The sequence below is a fragment of the Arachis hypogaea genome, chromosome 15 (assembly GCF_003086295.3).
Source record: "Arachis hypogaea cultivar Tifrunner chromosome 15, arahy.Tifrunner.gnm2.J5K5, whole genome shotgun sequence".
NCBI lineage: Eukaryota > Viridiplantae > Streptophyta > Magnoliopsida > Fabales > Fabaceae > Arachis > Arachis hypogaea.
Window position 1 is genome coordinate 86,764,883 of NC_092050.1, and position 18,569 is coordinate 86,783,451.

General features: G+C 34.2%; 1 non-coding gene across 1 annotated transcript; it reads right to left on the reverse strand.

Annotated features, from left to right (window-relative positions):
- Positions 1–698: 698 nt before the first annotated feature.
- On the reverse strand, positions 699–805 carry LOC112752715 (small nucleolar RNA R71). Its single transcript, XR_003177138.1, has one exon. It is a non-coding gene; the product is annotated as a small nucleolar RNA R71 (small nucleolar RNA).
- Positions 806–18,569: the final 17,764 nt, after the last annotated feature.

The following is an 18,569-nucleotide window of genomic DNA, read 5'->3' on the forward strand; positions in this document are numbered from 1 at the left end:
TAAACATCTCATCTCACATCTCTGCCATCCTCACAGTTGTGTTTCTTCCATTATATTACATTCTTTGTCTCCCCCTCTTCTTCTACTCACACAGGGAACCCTATACTGTGGTATAAAGGATCTCTATTATTATTATTATTTTTCTGTGCCTTCTTCTTTGTCATATGAGCAGGAGCAAGGCCAAGAATATTCTTGTTGAAGCAGATCCGGAACCTGAAAGGATTCTGAAGAGAAAATTAAGAGAAGCTAAAATACAACAATCCAGAGATAACCTTTCAGAAATTTTCGAACAGGAAGAGGAAATGGCAGCCGAAAATAATAATAATGAAAGGAGGATGCTTGGTGACTTTACTGCAACTAATTCCAATTTACATGGAAGAAGCATCTCCATTCCTGCCATTGGAGCTAACAACTTTGAGCTGAAACCTCAATTAGTTTCTCTGATGCAGCAGAACTGCAAGTTTCATGGACTTCCATCTGAAGATCCTTTTCAGTTCTTAACTGAATTCTTGCAGATTTGTGATACTGTTAAGACTAATGGAGTAGATCCTGAAGTCTACAGGCTCATGCTTTTCCCTTTTGTTGCAAGAGACAGAGCTAGACTCTGGTTGGATTCTCAACCTAAGGATAGCCTGAACTCATGGGATAAGCTGGTCAAGGCTTTCTTAGCCAAGTTCTTTCCTCCTCAAAAGCTTAGTAAGATTAGAGTGAACGTTCAGACCTTCAGACAGAAGGAAGGTGAATCCCTCTATGAAGCTTGGGAGAGATACAAAGGACTGACCAAAAAGTGTCCTACTGACATGCTTTCAGAATGGACCATCCTGGATATCTTCTATGATGGTCTATCCGACTTAGCTAAAATGTCATTGGATACTTCTGCAGGTGGATCCATTCACCTAAAGAAAACGCCTGCAGAAGCTCAAGAACTCATTGACATGGTTGCTAATAACCAGTTCATGTACACTTCTGAGAGGAATCCTGTGAGTAATGGGACGCCTATGAAGAAGGGAGTTCTTGAAGTTGATACTCTGAATGCCATATTGGCTCAGAATAAATTATTGACTCAGCAAGTCAATATGATTTCTCAGAGTCTGAATGGAATGCAAGCTGCATCCAACAGTACTCAAGAGGCTTCTTATGCAGAAGAAGCTTATGATCCTGAGAACCCTGCAATAGCAGAGGTAAATTACTTAGGTGAACCTTATGGAAACACCTATAACTCATCATGGAGAAATCACCCCAATTTCTCATGGAAGGATCAAAAGCCTCAACAAGGCTTTAATAATGGTGGAAGAAACAGGTTTAGCAATAGTAAACCTTTTCCATCATCCACTCAGCAACAGACAGAGAACTCTGAACAAAATGCTTCTAATTTAGCAAACTTAGTCTCTGATCTATCCAAGGCCACTGTAAGTTTCATGAATGAAACAAAGTTCTCCATTAGAAATTTGGAAGCACAAGTGGGCCAGCTGAGTAAAAGGATCACTGAAATCCCTCCTAGTACTCTCCCAAGCAATACAGAAGAAAATCCAAAAGGAGAGTGCAAGGCCATTGACATAACCAAAATGGCCGAACCCAATGAGGGAGAGGAGGACGTGAATCCCAAGGAGGAAGACCTCCTGGGACGTCCAGTGATCAATAAGAAGCTTCCCTCTGAGGAACCAAAGGACTCTGAGGCTCATCTAGAGACCATAGAGATCCCATTAAACCTCCTTATGCCATTCATGAGCTCTGATGAGTATTCCTCTTCTGAAGAGAATGAGGATGTTACTGAAGAGCAAACTGCCAAGTTTCTTGGTGCAATCATGAAGCTAAATGCCAAATTATTTGGCATTGATACTTGGGAAGTTGAACCTCCCTTGTTCATCAATGAACTAAGTGATCTGGATCAACTGACATTGCCTCAGAAGAAACAGGCTCCTGGAAAGTTCATAATACCTTGTACCATAGGCACCATGATCTTTAAGGCTCTGTGTGACCTTGGTTCAGGGATAAACCTCATGCCCCTCTCTGTAATAGAGAAACTGGGAATCTATGGGGTGCAAGCTGCTAAAATCTCATTAGAGATGACAGACAATTCAAGAAAACAGGCTTATGGACAAGTAGAGGACGTGTTAGTAAAGGTTGAAGGCCTTTACATCCCTGCTGATTTCATGGTCTTGGATACTGGAAAGGAAGAGGATGAATCTATCATCCTAGGAAGACCTTTCCTGGCCACAGCAAGAGCTGTGATTGATGTTGACAGAGGAGAAATAGTCCTTCAATGGAATAAGGACTCCCTTGTGTTTAAAACTCAAGGATGTCCCTCTGCAACCATGGAGAGGAAGCATGAAAAGCTTCTCTCAAAGCAGAGTCAACCCAAGCCCCCACAGTCAAACTCTAAGTTTGGTGTTGGAGAGTTTCAACAATGCTTTGAACATCTGTGAGGCTCCATGAGAGCCCACTGTCAAGCTATTGACATTAAAGAAGCGCTTGTTGGGAGGCAACCCAATCTTTATTTATCTAACTATATTCTTCTTAGTTATATGTCTTTATAGGTTCATGATCATGTGGAGTCACAAAATAAATATAAAAATTGAAAACGGAATAAAAAACAACAGAAGAAAAATCACACCCTGGAGGAGCATCTGCCTGGCGTTCAAACGCCAGAACAGAGCATGGTTCTGGCGCTGAACGCCCAAAATGGGCAACATCCTGGCGCTGAACGCCCAGAACAAGCATGGTTCTGGCGTTCAACACCAGAAATGGCAACAAATGGGCGTTGAACGCCCAAAATGGGCACCAACCTGGCGCTGAACGCCCAGAGTTGTGTGCAAGGGCATTTTGCATGCCTAAATTGGTGCAGGGATGTAAATGGCTTGACACCTCAAGATCTGTGGACCCCACAGGATCATCTCAGGATCTATGGACCCACAGGATCATCTCAGGATCTGTGAATCTCACAGGATCCCCACCCACCTCACCCTCTATCTCTCCATTCATGACCTTCCCTTCTGTTTTCCATCCACCACTCACATCCATACACACATCCCTCCATCTCCTCCATATCTTCTTCTTCTTCTATTCCTTCTTCTTTTGCTCGAGGGCGAGCAACATTCTAAGTTTGGTGTGGTAAAAAGCATAGCTTTTTTGTTTTTTTCCATAACCATTGATGGCACCTAAGGCCAGAGAAGCCTCTAGAAAGAGGAAAGGAAAGACAAAAGCTTCCATCAAGGGTCTATAGCTCAGTGGTAGAACATTTGACTGCAAATCAAGAGATCCCTGAGATACCTCAGGGGATACATTTTCTTCCACACAATTATTGGAAGCAACTAAGGGTGGAACATCAAGAGCACTCCATCATCCTTCATGAAATCAGAGAAGATCTAAAAGCAATGAAGGAGGAGCAGCAAAGACAAGGAAGAGACATAGAAGAGCTCAAGGACATCACTAAGGTGGACTCATTCCTTGTTCTTACTTTCTCTGTTTTTCGTTTTCTATGTTATGTGCTTATCTATGTTTGTGTCTTCATTACATGATCATTAAGTAGTTAGTAACTTTGTCTTAAAGTTATGAATGTCCTATGAACCCATTACCTCTCTTAAATGAAAAAATGTTTTAATTCAAAAGAACAAGAAGTACATGAGTTTCGAATTTATCCTTGAACTTAGTTTAATTATATTGATGTGGTGACAATGCTTCTTGTTTTCTGAATGTATGCTTGAACAGTGCATATGTCTTTTGAAGTTGTTGTTTAAGAATGTTAAATATGTTGGCTCTTGAAAGAACGATGACTAGGAGACATGTTATTTGATAATCTAAAAAATCATAAAAATGATTCTTGAAGCAAGAAAAAGCAGCAAAGAACAAAGCTTGCAGAAAAAAAATATAGGCGAAAAAAAATAATAGAAAGAAAAGCAAGCAGAAAAAGCCAAAAGCTCTTAAAACCAAGAGGCAAGAGCAAAAAGCCAATAACCCTTAAAACCAAAAGGCAAGGGCAATAAAAAGGATCCCAAGGCTTTGAGCATTAGTGGATAGGAGGGCCTAAAGGAATAAAATCCTGGTCTAAGCGGCTAAACCAAGCTGTCCCTAACCATGTGCTTGTGGCGTGTAGGTGTCAAGTGAAAACTTGAGACTGAGCGGTTAAAGTCAAGGTCCAAAGCAAAAAAAGAAAGAGTGTGCTTAAGAACCCTGGACACCTCTAATTGGGGACTTTAGCAAAGCTGAGTCACAATCTGAAAATGTTCACCCAATTATGTGTCTGTGGCATTTATGTATCCGGTGGTAATACTGGAAAACAAAGTGCTTAGGGCCACGGCCAAGACTCATAAAGAAGCTGTGTTCAAGAATCATCATACTGAACTAGGAGAGTCAATAACACTATTCGAAATCTGAAGTTTCTATAGAAGCCAATCATTCTGAACTTCAATGGATAAAGTGAGATGCCAAAACTATTCAAGAGGCAAAAAGCTATAAGTCCCGCTCATTTGATTGGAGCTATGTTTCATTGATAGTTTGGAATTTATAGTATATTCTCTTCTTTTTATCCTATTTGATTTTCAGTTGCTTGGGGACAAGCAACAATTTAAGTTTGGTGTTGTGATGAGCGGATAATTTATACGCTTTTTGGCATTGTTTTTAGTATGTTTTTAGTAGGATCTAGTTACTTTTAGGGATGTTTTCATTAGTTTTTATGTTAAATTCACATTTCTGGACTTTACTATGAGTTTGTGTGTTTTTCTATGATTTCAGGTATTTTCTGGCTGAAATTGAGGGACTTGAGCAAAAATCAGATTCAGAGGTTGAAGAAGGACTGCTGATGCTGTTGGATTCTGACCTCCCTGCACTCAAAGTGGATTTTCTGGAGTTACAGAACTCGAAATGGCACGCTTCCAATTGCGTTGGAAAGTAGACATCCAGGGCTTTCCGGAAATATATAATAGTCCATACTTTGGCCAAGAATAGATGACGTAAACTGGCGTTCAACGCCAGCTTTCTACCCAAATCTGGCGTCCAGCGCCAGAAAAGGAGCCAAAACCAGAGTTGAACGCCCAAACTGGCACAAAAGCTGGCGTTCAACTCCAAGGAGGACCTCTACACGTTTAACACTCAAAGCCCAGTCCAAGCACACACCAAGTGGGCCCCGGAAGTGGATTTATGCATCGATTACTTACTCATGTAAACCCTAGTAGCTAGTTTATTATAAATAGGACCTTTTACTATTGTATTTGGCTTCTTTGGATTACCTTATGATCCTTTGATCACATTTTAGGGGGCTGGCTATCTCGGCCATGCCTGGACCTTCACTTATGTATTTTCATACGGTAGAGTTTCTACACTCCATAGATTAAGGTGTGGAGCTCTGCTGTTCCTCAAAGATTAATGCAAAGTACTACTGTTTTCTATTCAATTCATCTTATTTCACTTCTAAGATATCCATTCGCACCCAAGAACGTGATGAAGGTGATGATTATGTGTGACGCTCATCATCCTTCTCCCTTATGAATGCGTGTCTGACAAACACTTCTGTTCTACATGAAATAAGCTAGAATGAATATCTCTTAGATCTCCTAACCAGAATCTTCGTGGCGTAAGCTAGAATGATGGCGGCATTCAAGAGAATCCGGAAGGTCTAAACCTTGTCTGTGGTATTTCGAGTAGGATTCAATGAATGAATGACTGTGACGAGCTCCAAACTCGCAATTGCAGGGCGTTAGTGACAGACGCAAAAGGATAGTAAATCCTATTCCAGCATGATCGAGAACCGACAGATGAATAGCCGTGCCATGACAGGGTGCGTGAGCATATTATTCACTGAGAGGATAAGATGAAGCCATTGACAAGGGTGATGCCTCCAGACGATTAGTCGTGCCGTGACAGGGCATTGGATCATTTTCCCGAGAGATGACCGAAAGTAGCCATTAACAGTGGTGATGTATCACATAAAGCCAGCCATGGAAAGGAGTAAGACTGATTGGATGAAGACAGCAGGAAAGCAGAGGTTCAGAGGAACGAAAAGCATCTCCATTCGCTTATCTGAAATTCCTACCAATGATTTACATAAGTACCTCTATCCCTATTCTATTAGTTATTATTCGAAAACATCATTATCAATTTATATCTGCCTAACTGAGATTTGCAAGGTGACCATAGCTTGCTTCATACCAACAATCTCCGTGGGATTCGACCCTTACTCACGTAAGGTATTACTTGGACGACCCAGTGCACTTGTTGGTTAGTTGTATCGAAGTTGTGACAAATTATGAATGTATAATCACGATTACGCGTACCAAGTTGCTCACGTGCCAGGAATAGTTTGAGCCTGGACATCATAATTTCGTGCACCACGTACGCGTCGATGGGCAAGAAAATGAAATGTTGTGCGTTCGCACTATGTGTGCCAACGCCATGAATAGAGGCCTTGTCTTGAGGTGTGCGTGGGCACAAACCTGTGCCCACGCACAGAAAGGCTAAAATTTTTTTTTTAACATGAAGCGTCAAAATTGCCAGCTATCTTGCCTTCTATGCGTACGCACACAGGTCCGTGCGCACGCACAAGGCATAAAAGGAGGGGATGCAGATGCACAAGGTGTGCTAATGCTCCCAGCAGAAGGTGCATAAGCTGGTGTGCACACGCATAGAGTGGTGCGCATGCATAGAACGCAAAAATTGGGGTTATGTGCGTACGCACACGTGGGTGTGCACGCACATGCTCTGTTTTTCTCAAAAAATTTTTAGTGCTCTATGGCACCAAAGATGACATCCAAAATAGCATTTCCAACCCCAAAATTTTATTCTACCCTAAAAATGCAAGATCAACACAAAAATTCTACCAAACTAAGCTAATTAAAAGAAGCAAAAAGTCAACAAACAAATGCTAAAAGAGAGGGAGAGTTAGAAAGATGTTACCAAGCACTTTTATTTACTGTCTTTAAGTTAGACAATTGGGAGAGTCCTTGATATGGTGGCTTGCGCATGACTTCCCCACCAATGCTTGAATTTGCAATGTCCTCTGGGATCCCAATCCTAACCATTAAGAAAAACAAAAGACAACAAAAAAGTAAGCTATTTACATATTAACATATTTACAATAGCCAACAACATCACACCATTACAACTCCCCGACAACGGCGCCAAAAACTTGATGAGTGAGAATTTGCACCGGTTTGGATTTTTCCACTAAAGATAACTTCCGTTGCAAGTATAGACCAAACCGGCAACAAACTCCTACAATTAAATTTAAATTCTAAAGATGTCACAATACAAAAGAAATATTATTAACCGATTGTATTGAACTCCCGGGTCGTCTTCCCTAGGAGTTGCAATGAAATGTGTACATTATTGGCTATGAGAGATTTTTAGGGATTTTGGTTGAAAGATGCAAGAATTGTAAATGACAATAAAATAAAGATGCATGAAATTAAAGTGGCAATAAATGTAACAAATACAGAATGGACATCCACAACTCAATTCCACCCAAACACCCAATTTCTCAACCAAGAGTGTGAAAACTAAACATGCAAGAAATAAAAGTCAAAGCAATAAAAGTCAAAGCAATTAAATGCAACGAAAGGAAACTTCAACTGCAAGAAAACCTCTTGGTAAGTAATTGAGAACTAAGACTACCTATCCTAGACATTGACCACAAACACATGATGATTATGAAGAGTTAGTCCTACTTAGTCAACCATACATCGATGATAAGTCAAATAAGCATAGTTAATTCTAATCCCTAAGTCCTAAGTCAACACTATGGGGTCACTTAGACTCAAGAGAGACCAAATCAACTAACTACTATAATATATCAAACAAGAATGGACATCAATAACTTAAGGAGCACCAAAGTCACCAATTCCAAGCCAAGAGTGAAGAAAAACTATGTAAAAACTAAGCCAAGTATTTCATCAAACACTTGGTGTGCATGAAAATAAAATAATATTAAATTACATTAAAAATAAAATCTAACTACCAAATACAAGAAAATCATAACAACAACTAAAGAAAGCAACAAATGAACATAAAACATAAATTGTATTAATTAAAATTGAAATTAACAAAAGTATCCATAAACATAAAAATGACAAAAGAAAGGAAATAACAAGAGAAATAAAGAAGATAAAGACATGAAAGCATGAAAACATAAAGGAAACTACATTAAGACAAGAATTAAAGACTGAAATTAAAGACAAATTAACTAAACCTAACCTAATTCTAGAGAGAGGGGGGAGCTTCTCTCTCTAGAAAACTAAGAGAAAAGCATAGAAGAGCTAAACCTAATTGCCTCCTCCTTGCTTCCACTTGAATTGGGGTTGAAATAGTTTCAGAAATGAGCTGGATTGGGTTTTGGAGGCCCATAATTTGCCCCCAGCGATTTACATTAATGAGCTCATGTGACTCGGGTCACGCGTACGCGTAGGTCACGCGTATGCGTCGCCTGGCAAAATTCACTTCCATGCGTACACGTGGGTCATGCGTACGCATCACCGAGCTCGCACTTGCGTGCACGCACGCGTTGCTTGTACGCACGCACGAATGCTAAATCTTCCAAATTCCATTTCTCCATGGCTTCTTCCCTTTTGCATGCTCTTTTTCTCACTTCTTCAACCCATACTTGCCTTGAAAACCTGAAATCACTTAGCAAACACATCAAGGCATCATATGAAATTTAAGTGGATAAAATTTAGCAATTATAAGACCTAAAAAGCATGTTTTCACTTTCAAGTACAATTTACGAAGAAATCATGAAACTATGGTATTTCATTGAATAAGTGTAGAAAAAATTGATGAAATCCACCCAAATAGAGCAAATAATTACCATGAAATGTGGATTCATCAATAAGATAACAACACAAACTATATTTGAGGACATTTTCATCGATAACAAAATTTGAAGGCATTTTTTTCTGCGAAAAAATTTCAGGTAATATTTTTTGCGGTTTATCCTATCAGAAATATTAGGTGACCAAACATTCTTCTTTCTCCTCCTACTGCTCCTTCTCTCTTATTTTTTTTTCCTTTTATGTTTTCTCCTTCTTCTCATGTATCTTCTTTGTTTATTTGATTTTTTTTATATTTTTAGAATTTTTGAAGAAAACATATGAAAAAGAAATACAAAAATTTATCGACAGCAAACAAAGAATTTTTTTAAAGGTAACCTCAAAATTTTGAAGAGAAACTTAGGAAAACAACACATAAATTTATTGATGATAAACATATAAACTTTTTCAAGGTAAACACAACACATTTTTTAAGAGAAACATAACTGACTAGAAAAAAATACAAAAATTTATTAACGATTAACACTTAAACTTTTGTGGTAATAAATATAGAAATATTTTGAAGAGATACATACATAGTAGGGAAAAAATACATAACTTTATTGCGAAAAAGTGCAGAAATTTTTTAAGGTTAAATACAATTTTTTAAAGGAAAACATAGCTAGAAATTAAAGAAAATTCAAAAAATTATTGAAAATAGATATAAATATGTTGTAGTGATAAATATACAAATTTTTAGCGTAAACATAATTTTTTGAAAAGAAACATAACTAAAAGAAAACACAGAAAATTATTGATAACAAATACAAAAATTTTATATTGATGAACACATCAATTTTTTGAAGAGAAACATAGAAATCAAACACAATTTTTTTTACGATGAATACAAAAAATATATTTAAATTATATTTTTTGTGTTATTTAACTAAAATTTATGCATATTTTTAGCTAAATGTTCTTTTTTTCACTTTTAGTGTCATTCAACTAAAATATTAGTATATATACAATCTAAAATAATTTCTCTCTTATGCAATTAATATTTCTATGTTATACAACTAAAATTTTTGTTTTTTAATGGAAATTTTTATGTTTTTTAACTAAATTTTCTTGTATCATTCAATTAATAAATTTGCATAGTTAAACAAAATTTTTTAACTAAAATTCATGTGCTTCTCAACTAAAATTTTTATGTTTTGTTAGTTAATAATCACAATATTCAAGAGGAGTGAATTGAATATATAATATAAACACTATGATAAACTTTCAAATAGTAGAAGAGTCTTATAAATAGGGGTTTAGCTAACATGTGCCTTTTCAAATGATAAATTTATTATTTCTGTCACTTTATAATTCGGTCTTTATTGTGCATTATAAGTTATAACTCGGCCTTAATTATCATTCATTCTATAACCGATACCTTCATTACCGACTTAATGACCATCATTTCAATCTTAATGACCAAACGGTCACTACATGAATATCATTGGTCAATTCTATGCCTACAAAAGGAACCTTCTATATCTAATCTCAACAGACAATACATGATAAGTTCTATTTTCATGTCATACATTCTATATTCATAGAATTATTACACACAACACATGATAACTTTCATTTCATTTCTTAAATCCTATATTCATAGAATTATTCTCATACCTCTTAAACACTTACTGACTTGAGCATCGTAGTCTCTTTTGCAGGTACCCACTCCCTTGTTCTCTTCTTGCCGAAGTATAACTCATCTCGACAAGAAGCTCGAAGACATTCATCGACAGACGAGTTTTACACCGGCCAATCTCAGCAAGAACAATTGGCGCCGTGTGTGGGGAGCGAGTAAAATAATTCCTACTCCCCTCAGTTTCATAAAACTTGAATTACATTCAAATTTTTGAACCAATTTCAATAATCTTGATTAAGATTTTATTTAATACATTTTATAAAATTTTAATCTAACGTATCATAATATTTCACATGTCATAATCAATCCGAGAACATACTCGGCTTTCAACCAATCCGGAAAAAAAAATTGGTTTTCAATCACTCCGAGCACAAACTCGCTTATCAATTTTGCTTACTTTTTCAAAGTTCTAATTTACACAAATAAAATTATATATTTTATTCAACATATTTTTGCATTTATATTTTTTGTAACAAATATTTACTAATTTATTAGTTATTTACTATTTGTTTAATGCAGCAAGTTAAACAAAAAAATAGTTACAAACATGCAAATTTGTTTAATTTTGCACAAGAAATATACCTGAAAGCTAAACAAAATTTATTTTATTATTATATGACTGTTAACTTATTGCTTTATTATCAAATTAAAGCATGTCCTACAAAATAAAATTCAGATATTCACATTTGACATGTTTGACATTCATATATGTCGTCTTGTCTACAATTATCAACTTTCAAGGTATATTTTTTTACCTTGAACTATTTTACTTTTACAATATATATTATTCAACATATGTTGCGACTTTATACCTATTCATTTTCTCAAGTATCTTATTCATGTCAGACCTTCACTATAAATTGTAAATATTCAATAACTAATTGCTTTGAACGAGAAATTTGTCAATCAGTTGTTGTGGGACAGAAAAATTACCAAGACAATTAACCATTATATCCTCGGATCATACAATCAATTCCGTCAACGGATGTCTATCTCTGAACTTTTCAGTTCACATACAATTAAATGCTAAAATTGTTCTTAAGCGGAAAAGTATCCCCCACACAACTATCTTGATTGAATGACTCTTATCCCTCAATTATTTTTTGAATAAGTTCCGACATAATAACCCGACTAAGTTTGGGGGCTCACCATATCATTATTCACTTATCTTTTAACCGAGTTATAAATCATTTTATTTTCTAAACTTAGCCTGGATCATATGATCGGCAGACAAAGTTTGGGGACTATGATCCGTCACTTTATAACTCGGTCTTTATTGTGAATTATAAGTTATAACTCGGACTTAATTATCATTAATTCTGTAACCGACACCTTCACTACTGACTTAATGACCATCATTTCAATCTTAATGACCAAACGGTCATAACATGAATATCATTCATCAATTCTATTCTTATAAAAGGAACCTTCTATATCTAATCTCAACAGACAATACATGATAAGTTCTATTTTCATGTCATACATTCTATATTCATAGAATTATTACACACAACACATGAAAACTTTTATTTCATGTCTTACATTCTATATTCATAGAATTATTCTTATACCTCTTAAACACTTACTGACTTGAGCGTCAGAGTGTCTTTTGCAGGTACCCACTCCGTTGTTCTCTTCTTGCCGACGTATAACTCATCTCGACAAGAAGCTTGAAGACATTCATCGACAGATGAGTTATACACCGGCCAATCTCAACAAGAACAATTGGCGCCGTGTGTGGGGAGCTAGTAAAATAATTCCTACTCCCCTCAGTTTCATAAACCTTGAATTACATTCAAAATTTTGGACTAATTTCAACAATCTTGATTAAGATTTTATTTAATACATTTTATCAAATTTTAATCTAACGTATCATAATATTTCACATGTCATAATCAATCCGAGAACATACTCAGTTTTCAACCAATCCGAAAAAAAAAAAATTGGTTTTCAATCAATCCGAGCACAAACTCGCTTATCAATTTTGCTTACTTTTTCAAAGTTCTCTATTTACACAAGTAAAATTATATATTTTATTCAACATATTTTTGCATTTATATTTTTTGTAACTAATATTTACTAATTTATTAGTTATTTACTATTTGTTTAATGCAGCAAGTTAAACAAAAAATAGTTACAAACATGCAAATTTGTTACTTTTGCACAAGAAATATACCTCAAAGCTAAACAAAACTTATTTTATTATTATATGACTGTTAGCTTATTGCTTTATTATCAAATTAAAGCATGTCCTACAAAACAAAATTCAGATATTCACATTTGACATGTATGACATTCATATATGTCGTCCTGTCTACAATTATCAACTTTCAAGGTATATTTTTTTTACTTTGAACTATTTTACCTTTACAATATATATTATTCAACATATGTTGTGAATTTATACCTATTCATTTTCTCAATTTATTTTATTCATGTCAGACCTTCACTATAAATTGTAAATATTCAATAACTAATTGCTTTGAACGAGAAATTTGTCAATCAGTTGTTGTGGGACAGAAAAATTTCTAAGACAATTAACCATTATATCCTCGGATCATACAATCGATTCCTTCAACGGATGTCTATCTCTGAACTTTTCAGTTCACATACAATCAAATGCTAAAATTGTTCTTAAGCAGAAAAGTATTCCCCACACAACTATCTTGATTGAATGACTCTTATCACTCAATTATTTTTTAAATAAGTTCCGACATAATAACCCAACTAAGCTTGGGGGCTTACCATATCATTATTCACTTATCTTTTAACCAAGTTATAAATCATTTTATTTTCTAATCATAGCCTGGATCATATGATCGACGGACAAATTTTGGGGACTATGATCCGTCACTTTATAACTCGGTCTTTATTGTGCATTATAAGTTATATCTAGGTCTTAATTATCATTCATTCTGTAACCGACACCTTCATTACCGACTTAATGACCATCATTTCAATCTTAATGACCAAACGGTCATAACATTAATATCATTCATCAATTCTATGCTTATAAAAGGAACCTTCTATGTCTAATTTCAACAGACAATACATGATAAGTTCTATTTTCATGTCATACATTCTATATTCATAGAATTATTACACACAACACATGATAACTTTTATTTCATGTCTTACACTCTATATTCATAGAATTATTCTTATACCTCTTAAACACTTACTGGCTTGAGCGTCGGAGTGTCTTTTGCAGGTACCCACTCCCTTGTTCTCTTCTTGCCGACGTATAACTCATCTCGACAAGAAGCTCGAAGACATTCATCGACAGACGAGTTTTACACCGGCCAATCTCAGCAAGAACAATTGGCGCCGTGTGTGGGGAGCGAGTAAAATAACTCCTACTCCCCTCAGTTTCATAAAACTTGAATTACATTCAAATTTTTGAACCAATTTCAATAATCTTGATTAAGATTTTATTTAATACATTTTATCAAATTTTAATCTAACGTATCATAATATTTCACATGTCATAATCAATTCGAGAACATACTCGGCTTTCAACCAATCCGGAAAAAAATTGGTTTTCAATCAATCCGAACACAAACTCGCTTATCAATTTTGCTTACTTTTTCAAAGTTCTCTATTTACACAAGTAAAATTATATATTTTATTCAACATATTTTTGCATTTATATTTTTTGTAACTAATATTTACTAATTTATTAGTTATTTACTATTTGTTTAATGCAGCAAGTTAAACAAAAAAGAGTTACAAACATGCAAATTTGTTACTTTTGCAGAAGAAATATACCTCAAAGATAAACAAAATTTATTTTATTATTATATGACTGTTAACTTATTGCTTTATTATCAAATTAAAGCATGTCCTACAAAACAAAATTCAGATATTCACATTTGACATGTATGACATTCATATATGTCGTCCTGTCTACAATTATCAACTTTCAAGGTATATTTTTTTTACTTTGAACTATTTTACTTTTACAATATATATTATTCAACATATATTGCGAATTTATACCTATTCATTTTCTCAATTTATCTTATTCATGTCAGACCTTCACTATAAATTGTAAATATTCAATAACTAATTGCTTTGAACGAGAAATTTATCAATAAGTTGTTGTGGGCCAGAAAAATTTCCAAGACAATTAACCATTATATCCTCGGATCATACAATCGATTCCGTCAATGGATGTCTATCTCTGAACTTTTCAGTTTATATACAATCAAATGCTAAAATTGTTCTTAAGCAGAAAAGTATCCCCACACAACTATCTTGATTGAATGACTCTTATCACTCAATTATTTTTTGAATAAGTTCCGACATAATAACCCGACTAAGCTTGGGGACTCACCATATCATTATTCACTTATCTTTTAACCGAGTTATAAATTATTTTATTTTCTAAGCTTAGCCTGGATCATATGATCGGCAAACAAAGTTTGGGGACTATGATCCGTCACTTTATAACTCGTTCTTGATTGTGTATTATAAGTTATAACTCAGTCTTAATTATCATTCATTCTGTAACCGACAGCTTCATTACCAACTTAATGACCATCATTTCAATCTTAATGACCAAACGGTCATAACATGAATATCATTCATCAATTCTATGCTTATAAAAGGAACCTTCTATATCTAATCTCAACTGACAATACATGATAAGTTCTATTTTCATGTCATACATTCTATATTCATAGAATTATTACACACAACACATGATAACTTTTATTTCATGTCTTACATTCTATATTCATAGAATTATTCTTATACTTCTTAAATACTTACTGAGTTGAGCGTCGGAGTGTCTTTTGCAGGTACCCACTCCCTTGTTCTCTTCTTGCCGACGTATAACTCATCTCGACAAGAAGCTTGAAGACATTTATCGACAGACGAGTTATACACCGGCCAATCTTAGCAAGAACAATTAGTAAAAACTGAAAAATTTTAAATATTTTTATTTGATAAATACAAAATAAATACATTAAAAATTTAAATATTTTATATTTTTAATAAAATTATTTAATTTTATAGTCTTAACATGTGTTCTAAAAATATAAAATAGATAAACCATATAAATAAATGCACAAAAGAAACCCCCAAACATTTATGAGGAGTTATATTTTTTACATCATTTTAAAATGTAAATTTAATATAAAAGAGACAAGAATAAAGAAAAATAATTTAATAAATTTAGTGTTAGTTTGGATTGGCTTATTTGGATAAATTTTTTTATTAAAAATAAAACACTTTTATTAAATTTTAAACATGTTTGGATGTTTCTTTTAAAAAAATATTTTATTAAAAAAATAAATTATTTGTTTTTTCTAAATGCCAACAATACCTTGTTTTTTAAAAAAAGTAGAAGTAAAAAATGTTTTAAATATTTTAATTTTTTTTAAAAAGTATGTATAAATATAAAAGTTTTTGTCTATTAAAAAATTAATTTTTTTCAAAAGTACTTTTTCCATTTACACTATTTAACCAATCAATTATATAAGTGTCAGTTTTTAACAAGAAAGATGGCTATTTTGCAAGTATGAATTGAACTTCTATATGCTTTGGAGTGGCCATTGTTCTTGGCTTAAAATACTCGAGAAAGTGATGCAACCTAGCCTAAGTTAAGAACCACTTTGCCATTGGTTGAATTGAACTTCTTACACTCTTGACCTCCTCATAAGGTTCTTTGTTCTAGGCATGGTTTGAGAATTTTGATTGGTGGGTTTTGTAGAGGAGAATGCGGGAATATGAATATGTGATTTGTATGTGATGGGTGTTCATATTTTGTAAGGTAATCCAAAGAGAAGTTAGAGATCTTTAGGAGAAAAGAGAGCTTTTAGGATTTAATGGAGGTTTGAATGTGTTTGAGTGAGTGAAGCCACGAGGAAGAAATACACCAGCCAATTGGTTAAGATCTTTCCAATGGATTGGTAATGATATCCAATCGACTAGCTGTAACCAATTTCTCCAATTTTGAAATTTTCTCCAATTCAATCAATTGCCTAAGCCCACCAATCGATTGGTTAAGTTTTCGATTTGTGATGTCAATCAATCGTCTGCAACTTTGTGTAACCAAATTGCAAAATTCTTCTATTCAATCGATTGATTCTTTGTTGTAATTGATTGTTTTGCCATTCTTTGCTTCAAATTAAGCATCCATTTTCTTCATCCAATGACCCTTGTATCCATAATTCTTCAACTTTTTGGCGTTCAAAACAGAAACCCTTTGTTAACCTCTTCAATATCAACCATAAACCTCAAAAATCTTCTTCACATTCTTCTCTTCATCTTGATCTTCAAATGCTTGTAATGAAGAAATGAACGTTAACCGAGCTTATATGAGAAAAATTCCAACAAAAGAAATAAGAGGGAATCTTCAATGCCCATGTTAGTGTAAAATTCTTGATAAATTCTAGCTTTGAAATTGAACGAGACTCTATAATCATCATCCCTCCAATCGGCTCTTGGTTTTTCATCTTCTATGGAGGTATCTGCTCCTCTAACCCTTTTTTTAGTGGTTTTCATGGGAACCAAATTTTCAATTTCAATAACTGATAAGAAATTGATCGGGACTTAGGGGTTTTATCACAATAGATAAAGATTATTCATTAAAGGGCACATCCCAAAGAACATAGTGGAAACATAAAAGGATAGATAAATGGACTACTAGCAACCTAAGTCATCGGAAGGGTTTTGTCTACTAGACCTTCAAAGTACTTATCCTTGACAACCTAGATAAGAGGGATGAAAACGGAACGAGACCACCAAGCAGATCACCTTAGTGTTGGATCCTTCAATCTTCTTCATGCAACAAGTGAAGCAAATCACTCACCTCACTTAATCCCACTTAAAAAACGTGCATAAAGCACTAAGAAAATTTTATTCATAAAAAGTTGTGTAAATTATCTCATCAAAGGTGTTTAAATAGGCCCCATAACAAACTAACTAAAAAATAAGATAAGATAACTTAATTTAAATTTCCTAAAGATAGGATAACTAATTTAAATCAGATTTGATCTTATTAGATTAGATCAGATTTCATTTAAATTTTAAAATCATAAAGATATGATAACTAATTTAAATTAAATTTAATCTTATTAGATTAGATCATATTTGATTTAAATTTAAAATCCCTAAAAATACTACTAAGCAAATCAAAAGTAAATCAAATCTTTCAACAAACTCTAACAACAAAACAAACTAAAATAAATACCTAAAAATTCGAAAATTAATAATAAATTATGTCTACCACTGAATTTGAAAAGCATTATTAGGCTTCTTACTATCCTGACTTTGCCCAATAGGCCTTATGAGTTGTCGCCATTTTCAGCACCACTATTTTTGAGATGAACTCTTAGTCTCCTTGATGTCCAAGACCGGCATGTATGATTCTTCTAGTATTCATATTTTTGAACATGACGAGATTACCATTTTGTCCCTTAGCTCTAAAATGACGAAAATGCCCTCTTGAATATGTATCATCCTCTCCCTCTTCAAAAAGATTCGTCCTCGAATCTTGAATGAGTAGCTCTTCTTCGCTACAAAGAATCCAAACCCAATCTCTGGGTTCAAATACCATTGTTTGATGGCTCTTCTTTATCCACTGAATTGTGCCTATGTCCCTCATGTGTGCAAGTTCAATCTTTCCAATCATGATTTCACCATCTTGTCCAAAGTGTGCAATTTGTATTTTTTCCTTTTTATCCATATTAATGGCTGCATAATTGACTAGTGAATCTAAAAATTCTAGGAGAGTTGATATAAAAACACTAGGAATTTCATGGTTAGATGTATGAGAAACTAAGGACTCTATGGAATTCAATGATACTAATGCACTGTTGTCTAAGCTAGAATTTTCTAGATTTCTCTCACAATTGTAATTATTGCTCTTAATTTCTTTCTCGCTCATTGACTCATCCCGCTCACTAGTTTCCTCTTTTCTCTCAAAACTCTTGCTTTCAATCAAATATAAATTCTTTTCACTCAAACACTCACTCTCTTTCTCAATTTATTTTCTCTCATGTTTTTCAAATTACTCACATCTTAAGGACCCAGTTGAGAATTTCTGCACTTTTGAATCTTCCAAGGACACATCACCCTCTACAGCATACTTAACAAATTCTTCCATCTCTGGCTTTGAAGAAGAATGA